This window comes from Podarcis melisellensis (genome assembly GCF_964234715.1).
Source record: "Podarcis melisellensis genome assembly, chromosome: 12".
NCBI lineage: Eukaryota > Metazoa > Chordata > Lepidosauria > Squamata > Lacertidae > Podarcis > Podarcis melisellensis.
The window spans coordinates 4,031,508-4,040,915 of NC_138544.1; the positions used below are offsets into that span (position 1 = coordinate 4,031,508).

At 41.1% G+C, this 9,408-nt stretch overlaps 1 long non-coding RNA gene across 1 annotated transcript; it reads right to left on the reverse strand.

Annotated features, from left to right (window-relative positions):
• Positions 1-337: 337 nt before the first annotated feature.
• Positions 338-9,191, reverse strand: LOC309380973. The gene is made up of 3 exons (XR_014173245.1): positions 9,045-9,191; positions 8,592-8,630; positions 338-413 (listed from the first exon to the last, which is right to left on the reverse strand). It is a non-coding gene; the product is annotated as an uncharacterized lncRNA (long non-coding RNA).
• Positions 9,192-9,408: the final 217 nt, after the last annotated feature.

The following is a 9,408-nucleotide window of genomic DNA, read 5'->3' on the forward strand; positions in this document are numbered from 1 at the left end:
AAGAAAAGAGAGGAACATTAAATTGTTCAAATATGGAAACACCCATTCAGGTTATTTTGGGCGGCAAAAAACATTTGAAAAACTTCCTTTCTGGACATTTTTAAGTCTTGCTTGTCGTCTGCTTCTGGTATGCTGGTGTGGAGTAGGTAGACAGCAAAAGAGAGTTGAATCCAGAAATAATTCTGAATTACTACTGTCAGTCACTCACATGCATAGTCACAAATAAAAAGACAAACTTAATTCTGTCCGGCTAGTATTTTGTTACTATCTTTATGGAATAGAAAATAAAATAGAAATACAAGGGAAACACAGAGAAAATACATAAAAGACAACTCACCAAAGTAGTGGATGAACATTACTGACCCAAACTAGTGAGGCTGAATGGCATCTACCAGCTTCACAAAATTAGGAGGCTATGAGGAGATGATGATGATGATGATGATGATGATGATGATGATGATAATAATAATAATGTTTATGACTTGAATGGTGCCCTCCTTTCTCTAAACAAGGACACAGCAATACTGTTGCTTTGGGTGGGAGATGAGCAGCCAAACCTAACAAATGCAAATTCTTGCTAGGTAGCATGAGAAGAGGCCAAGTCCATAGCTGTATTGCTGATAGGCAGATACTCAGACCATAGAAATACAATTGGTAGAGAGGGCTCTGTGTGAGGTCACTTCCCCTCCTCCTCTGGAGAGGAAGGAGCACACAGGACTTCCGGACCCTCTCTCTCTTGCTTTGACTAGCATTGGATACAGACCTGCCTGTGCTTGCTCCAGTTTTAAGCACATGCCTGAAGCTGGTTTTAGAAGTATTTTGCCTACATAGTTTTTACTGCTGCCATTGCTGTGAACCAATGAAAGAGCATGTTAAAGTTTAAAACTTAATTCCCAAGTTGTTGCCTGACTCTTTGCAGGGGCGGAGCAAGGTGAGTGTGGTCCGGACCGGGTGTCATCACCGAGGGGGGTGACATTCTGTGCGTTGCACGCCCACAACTCCCGCCTACTGTGAACCGTCGGGGGAAGGGGGGGAGCTGCGCCGCTTTGCCATTTTTACAGCTCCGCGCTCCTTGGCTGCTGGAGGAGGCAGGCAGGCAGGCAGAGGACGGGAAGGAGGCAGGCGAGCAAACAAGCAGTGTGTGGAGGGAAGGATAGAAGCAGGAGCTCCCTAAATTCAGGACCCAAACCCTGTAACCCCACAAAAAGCTCAAAAACCTTGGCCAACTCACCCCTAAAAAAAGCTCAGTGGTCAATCCTTCCCTTAAAAAAGCTGAACAACTCCTGACAATGACAACGGGTAGATCACAGCCTCTAGATTTCAGTGGGGGGCGGGGTGACAATAAATTTTCTGCACCGGGGACCACCTGACCTTGCTACACTACTGATTCCTTGTTGAGTGGGATAAGAAAGGGAAGCCAGCTTACTTCATGGCTGGACTTGTTCAAAACAAGGTTTTACAGCTTAATTCCTATGCTTTTAATTTTGCTGCCAAGGATGGGATTTTGAAACTCTGTTCAACTCACACACATGGGCACCTGGAGGGATATTGCAATATCCTCTCCTACCCATAGAAACCCATCCCACACTTCAGTCATCTACTGCGGGGGAGCCCCTGGTTTCACTGGTCTGCAGTAGAGTCCTCTGCAGCTGCAGATGGCAGTGCCCCGTCCTCAGGCCAGAGGGTCCCTGACCCCACAGGCCTCATCTGGTGGAAGCACTGCTACGTCTGGCTCTGCTTGTCCTTCCCCTTCTGGTTCTGAGTTCTTGACCCCATCCCCTGAAAAAGGGAGGAATCTTAAATATGCTTTAATGCTTAAATATAAATATTTCAACTAAAGATGGGACCAGACCAGGCTGCACCAAATCATAGCGGGGTACAATGTTCACAAACTGATGCCAACTACAATCTAACCTTACGCCAAGCCCGAAGCCTCCGTAAAACTGATAACCATTTTGTGAACAAGCTAGGTTCTCAAGACTGCTTTCCCTAGGAATGCCAGAAAAGAGAAAAGTAAATAAAAAACAGCAACTTTGCTGTATTCCAGCTCCTCTGAAATCAGTAAGAATCTCATCTATTCATTCTAACGGAGCCATGACGTCGTCCCTTATCCACCCTGTCTAGCCATGACTATCCTTTAAGAGGTAAATTCATTCTTCTCCTATCTCTTTTGAAGCTGAAGGACCACAACTTTCGGCAGAATATTTGATAATAACAACACTGAACCATTTCTCATTTGGCTTCAGGAATCACATGAGTGGGGTGTTGTGTGGAGCTATCAGCAAAAACATACCATATGTCTTAAACATTTCCCTAGTCTTATAGAGATACATTTATTTCATTGATGGCTTTCTTGTGCCACAAGAGCCATAAGTGAAATAAACCAATGTATCTATATAAGACTGGGAGAGTTTAGAGCCAAACCACATATTAAGTGATAATTATTACGGATAAGCAAACATTGTGGCTGTTTGAGGTTTCACAGGCAGCTCAAGCATCTTAAGGGTTTTTAAAAGTTTCACAGTGTGAAAGATTCTATTTAGAAAAACACATTAGAGAGATTTGAAAAACTTATTAGTTCAGATTTCCTTCCACCCTACTGTTTTTGTCGGAGTTGGGTTGCTAATGGTAACCACAATTCTTGAGGGAGAAATATGCAAGTAATACATCCATCGCAGAGTGCAAGACCAATACATAACTTTTTGAAATGGGGAAGGAGTACTGAGTTGGCACTGAAAACCACCTAAGCTTTGAGTTTTGTTTTTGCCATCTCATATTCAGATTTATCATTTCAATGAAGGCCTGAAATTAGGGGCAAGCATCAGATTTGGAAGAATCCTCAAAAATCCTGCGGTGAAGTGGGTATGTATGAGGTAGCACGTATTGAAGCAGGAACACTTAAAGCACTTTGTGGCACCTCACCTATCCAGACACATAAAAAAACAGAGACAAGTGTCTGCTGAAAGTGAAAGTAACATCTCTAAGTTTATCATAATGTTATAATACCAGAGCGGGGAAATAGTGGGGGGAAAGCTTTGTTGAGACTGACAAGTCAAGCTGGTAACCAGATATAATTATTTTAATTAGAAATCAAATTCCTTTTAGTTCTTCCAAAAAGAGCTACCTAGGGGAGAAAATCCTGGGTGTGTTTTTTTTGGAAATTTGGTTGGTTTCTTACCAATGTGCTTCTCTAATGTCTGCAATTTTAAAGCCAATTGCCCACATAACACATGGTGAGATTAAGTGATTCTTGGCTTACCCACCCCAAAACTGCAATGTCTGCCCCAGTGGAAAAATCTCAGCCATCCTTATGAAATTTGACAGAATTCATGCCCTCGGAAAACATTACATTGCCTGCAAATTTCATCCAATTCTACATTAAAATAGTAGAAAAAAGTTGTATATACTTCCTTTAAAAATATAACTTTAAAGGTGTTGAGCACAAATGCCCCTAAATTAGTTTGCCTGCAAAATTAACCTACTTCTGATAAAAGGGGGGGGGGAAGGTTAGTCATTCTTTAACTTCCAAGGAGTGAACTGGGGGCGGGGAGTAGATTTGGAGGACCCTGAGCTTAACTGGTACCTCAAACTGAGGAGGGCTGTTTTCCAAAGCACTAAACTGAATCCTGTAGTCAATAACACCCCTTCTAGAAATTATTGATATTTGGTCCTGATTCATCATTAATGTCACAGACTTTCCCAGACATATGCTTAACCAGCTCAATCATATGCATGTTTATTCAGAACTGTCTCGCTGAGCGCAATAGGATTCTATTCCATGCAACTTTGATGAGAACCCCAAACTTAATATCCAGAAAAATGGTATCAGATTAACAAGATTGAGGAAGCCTTCTCTCTGGAGACCCTAGGAAACTATTGTCGGTCAGAGTGTGACCTCAATGGCATCTTCAAATCCCTTCGCTTTCACTGACGACACTCAGCTCTACTGTTCTATCCCAAAACTTCCTGCCTTCCTCCCAGTGACTGCTCATCCCTCACATCCCTTGTAAAGTATTGCACGCATTAATGGTGCTATATAAAGCAACAACAACAATTCATCTTATTCTTTCAAACACTGCAGCATCAGCCATCTATTTGGGATGTTGATCTGGCAATGCTCACTGTGTCTTGAGTTCCAATCCTATGCCCGCTTACCAAGGAGTAAATCACCTTGAACTCAGTGTAGCTTAGTTTTGCAAATGCAGTTATAATAGGGCTGCCCTGCTCCAGTGTCCCAGAAAGCACACTGATTCTCTAACACGCTTGAAATGTTATGGTGCCCTATTAATTCACAATCCGAAAGAATATAATTTGCCTCGCCAGCTGGTTGCACATTTCCAAAAGAATGTCTCAGAACTGGAAACTTTCTGTTTATCCTTGATCGAGCAATAGCAGAGCTGTAGAAACATTATTCTGGTAAAAGCAGAAATAATTTAGACAGCAGTCAGTTCTCGCTTCCTCTTCGCTAGTGTCATGAGAGTTTATATGTTCGCTGCTTTGGGGATGTCTAGGGGTGGGGGAGGGTGGGAAGATATGCCAGCACTGAAAGGAATACAAGTAGCCCAGTATTTCCTAAGGAGAAGCAGCAGCTTCCCTTTCAGTCCTGAAATTCTTCTGTGAAATTACCAAATTACAATGTTTTAGATAGTTGCCTTATAGGAAAATTGCTACTCAATCAGCATCAGGAAGGCTGACAGAAAATCAATATTCTTCTTCTTCTTTTTCTTCTTCATTTATTTATTTATTTCATAAAATGTATGTGCTACAGGGTACCTCGGGTTACATGTGCTTCAGGTTACATACGCTTCAGGTTACAGACTCTGCTAACCCAGAAATAGTGCTTCAGGTTAAGAATTTTGCTTCAGGATGAGAACAGAAATCGGGCTCCGGCAGCGCGGCGGCAGCAGGAGGTCCCATTAGCTAAAGTGGTGCTTGAGGTTAAGAACAGTTTCAGGTTAAGAACGGACCTCCGGAACAAATTAAGTACATAACCAGAGGTACCACTGTACTTGGTTGAAGAAAAGATAAACCCTCAAAGCAGTCTACTAAAGGATAAAAAAAGAAGAAAGATCAAGAAAAATCCACAACCCCAAAAGTTAAAATACTAAAACAGATTTAAATTACCTCCTACTTTCTAAGCAGCTGGGTAGACTTGCCTAAACAATAATTTGTTTAGAAGGAACAGAAAAGAATACAGTGAAGGTGCCAACTTGGTCTCAAGAGGCAGGGAGTTCCAAAGGGCAGGCTCTGTCACGCTGAACGACCGTCCTCACACCTGCAGAACGAGTATTAGGTGGCACCTGCAGTAGTGCCAATTCTGCCAAGCGGAGCAGTCGAGGGGGCACATGTGGAGTAAGGCAATCTCGTAGGCAAACCGGCCCCACGTTTTAAGGGTTTTATGTGCTACTAAACCACCTTGAACTTGTCAAATGGGCCACCAGGGCAGATCTCAGAGCACAGGAGTTCTCTGCTGACAAGGCCTCACTCCTGTCAGCAATCTTTTGGATCAAGTGGATCATGCAGATGAGATATGTATCCCTATATCCTTTTATGCAGAAAATTTAAATAGTGCAAAGCTTCCAAAGTTTGCATTAATCATTCAACACAGCCTTGTCAAGTACAGACAGCTATAGAGGTTTGGATAATGTTTTCTGATAATGTGATTAAGTCACTTAGCAATGGTAAAGAAAGTTGGCAATAGCAGTGACCTGCCTAAAATATGCATATTATATCAATGCATATTTGAAAATCCAGGGCTTCAGGCAAGAAGGGTGGGTGAGAGATGCTGGCTTTGAGGGATATGCAGAAGTTGTAACTGCTATGTCAGAGAAACTGTCGGAGATGACTTCTGCTACGTTGGATTCACCATGGGAGCCCAGTCCTGAAGGTCAAGAAACAAACAAAGCACGCCTCTCTGGAATGTGTGGAGAGAAAGCTTTGTTTTGTTTTTCATTTAAAAGGCCAGCAAAGCTTTCAGCCTCTCACTGCAGGATTTCCTACCAAAACACTCACTGAGTAAAAAGTGGTGAAAATAAAGAAATGGGGTCTGAGGTCCTAAAAGTATTTCATTCGTGCAGGTCTCACTGAATTGTCCCTCTAAAACAAGTGGTTTCAGAACCTCAAGCTTAATGGAAAATGTATTTATTTGTACCTTTTGTTAGAAGTCCTGAAAACTGAACCTACTTCTTGCTATGAAATAGATCCCTGGGGGTATATAGCAAAGTCTACCTGGTAGCTTTAAACTTCTCCAGGCACAAAATATGGTGCTATTACCACATTATAAAGCAAAACAACCATGGGAATAGGCTGGTTGTGCTATCTGCACTGCAAGAGATTTTGAGTGTAATATGAACACCCAAGAAACTTTTCTTATGTGTGTCTTGGCGAGAGCTTCAGACACACACCCTCTCAAAAATTAGAATTGAGATGGCCTTGGATACTTGTAAAGCCCCTATTCTTTGAGGGAAGGCTTATTGCCTGAGTGGTTTTCCCAGGTTACATGTACGGTACTCTCATCCTGTCAAGCAGGGAAGAAGGGTGTGTTGCAAAACAGGGACAGGATCGGGGCCAGAGAACAGAGGTAAACAGAAAAAATTTGAATGTAAAGGGGATGGCTCACCACAGAATTAAACCTTCTGTCGAACTTGATTGAAAACCGAAACTTGTACATTTCCCATGTACCCTAATTTTTGGACATATTTCAGGCAGAAAGCTTGAAAAAGAAACTCATTTAATGATTTCTGTTAAGTACTGAGTTGAATAGGATCCAAAATGCAGCAGTCTGATTGGTCCTAGAACAATGCAGCAGTATGATTGGTCCGCAAGAGCCACCCAACCCAGCTCCAGGTGGAAGTGAATCCACAACCTGATTGGCCTACAGGAGAATCCCGGAATTAGCCAATCACGTGCAGCCCGTTGTGTAAATAATGTATATGAAGCAGATATTTGGGGGGAACTTCCATTCCTCCTCACCACTATGAGCTGAATAAAGAGCATGAACTCCACTCTCGACTCCGAGTATATTTCAATTTCACTTTATACTTGATGCTATCCCAAGAAACCAGGAAGAGCTACAGGATATTAATAGGTTCTTCTCCCTCCCACTCCCACTATTCATTATTCACTAAAAAAAAACCCCCAGTGAGATAGGATGATGATGATGATTACAGAGGTAATAGTATACAAAGGGTCAAATTTGAAGGGGCATTAATTGAGAATTGCATGTTTTCAATTAATGGGCCTAGGTTTTACTTTTTAAATAACAGCCGGGGTGATGGGACGAGGACTGAGACCATGCTGCACAGACAGTGGGGGGTATTCAACTATGTTTTATGCAGAGTAGACCCACTGAAATTAATGAACATGACTAAGTGAGGTCCATTGTTTTCAATTGGTCTACTTTGAGCAAAAAATAGTTGAATACTACCCAGTAAGCCAATGGGAGTTTCCCTACATATTAAGCATTTAATTGCAAGTATGCAATTAATCATACAATTAATGCCACATTTAATTTGGGGAATAGGGATGGGGTATAATTTGCATAAATGTTGCAGTTCATTTTTGGGTATGCTTAAAATCAATTAAATTGAAAAAACAAACAAGCAAGCAAACAAACCACAGTTTATTTTATTATGAATATTTGTGGTTACTTTTACTCCCTCATTATAAATAGGATCACATTATCCCATCTCAAGCAGTCACCACTTTTTGAAGCAATGGGATTTGTGCCTTTGCCACCTCTACCAAGTACATAGGCCAGGGCAGGGGAACCTGTAACCATCTGTGTCTAGTTGGACTACAACCTATGTTGACTGGGGCTGATGGGAGTTGTAGTCCATCAATACCTAGACGAGCATAGCTTTCCCAAAGTGTGCTGGCTATATGTGGTCAGAAACTGGAAAGGAGGGTGCACAGTCCCCACATCCTGCATAAATGATGCTCCTGTGGATTTTGTGTTCTGGAATTGCAGCTGATTTTGCATTCTGGAATTGCAGCTGAATGTGCGAATCATTTAGAGAAAAACACTGTGATATGAAAATGATTATTTCAAACAACTGGTCAACAACTGAAGGTTCAGCCATCAAGTGATGAACATGAGTGGATGAAACACCCCTCACTAGAAATGAACTAAAGGCCAATAACACCTTGACCACAACATGCAAGGTGAAGGTTTGCAGGGTTTGAATAATTATAGGTTCCAATTCTATGCAAACCACCTAATAAATTCCTGAAACAACAACAACATTTATTTTATTATTTATACCCTGCCCATCTAGCTGGGTTTCCCCAGCCACTCTAGGCAGCTTACAGCACATAAAAAATTGTAAAACATTAGACATAAAAAAAATTCCCGATACAGGGCTGTCTTCAGATGTCTTCTAAAAGTCAGACAGTTGTTTATTTCCTTGACATCTGAAGGGACATCAACTATTTTTCAATCATGTGTTTAAAGAATGATTTGTAACCTCTATCAAATCCACTTTGGCTTTCAGAGACTTGAATGCCCAATTGCCTTAATACATGCTGCATACTATAACTGTAATATGAAAACAATCAGACTCCCTAACAAAGAGAAATATTTCTAGACTTACGTTTGCATGGCTTTCTCTGGAACATTCTTAGTCTTGATACTAAGGAAAGAAAGAAAAACACATTCTTAGCCTACACTTTAGCTTAAAGAGATAGTTTAAAATGTACTCCCAGGGCTGTCCCATAAATCATGTAATTAATGGAGTGCCAACATTCCAGTCAAATGTTGCCACATACTATTGTAAAGAGATTACCAGTATCTTTTTAAAATGTGCAGTTCTGCCAGACAACTTCAAAGGGATGCTGAGTGGGTAAATATATATTATTTTGGAGTGAGACCCCACTCTTCTTGATCTAAGCCACATGGTAATATTGTGCTGCCAAATTTCTATAGCTCAGAAATATACCACCCAGAGTTTCAAAAAGGTGCATGTCCTCCATCTTAGAAGATTGTTAAAATTATCCTGGACGACTTTTGTATGATAAAAGTATAGATGCGATCAGAAGCCTCTTACCATTTTTACTGGCTATTTCTGTACGATCAGAGCATAGAAGTTACATTTTCATCAGACCACTAGGCTGGGCTTCTCTGAGTGTCAAAACATAGGGCAGCCGCTTATGCATTGCCCCAGAAGAGGAAATGAATCACCCTGAAAAAGGGCACAAATTTGCAGAAAATTGTCATATGCTGATTTATGGGTACAGATTTAGAAACAATTGCTATAATTTAAATAGAAATTAATAATAATAATAATAATAATAATAATAATAATAATAATAATAATAATTTGTTATTTATACCCTGCCCATCTGGCTGAGTTTCCCCAGCCACTCTGGGCAGCTTCCAACAAAATATTAAAATACAGTAGTTCATCAAAC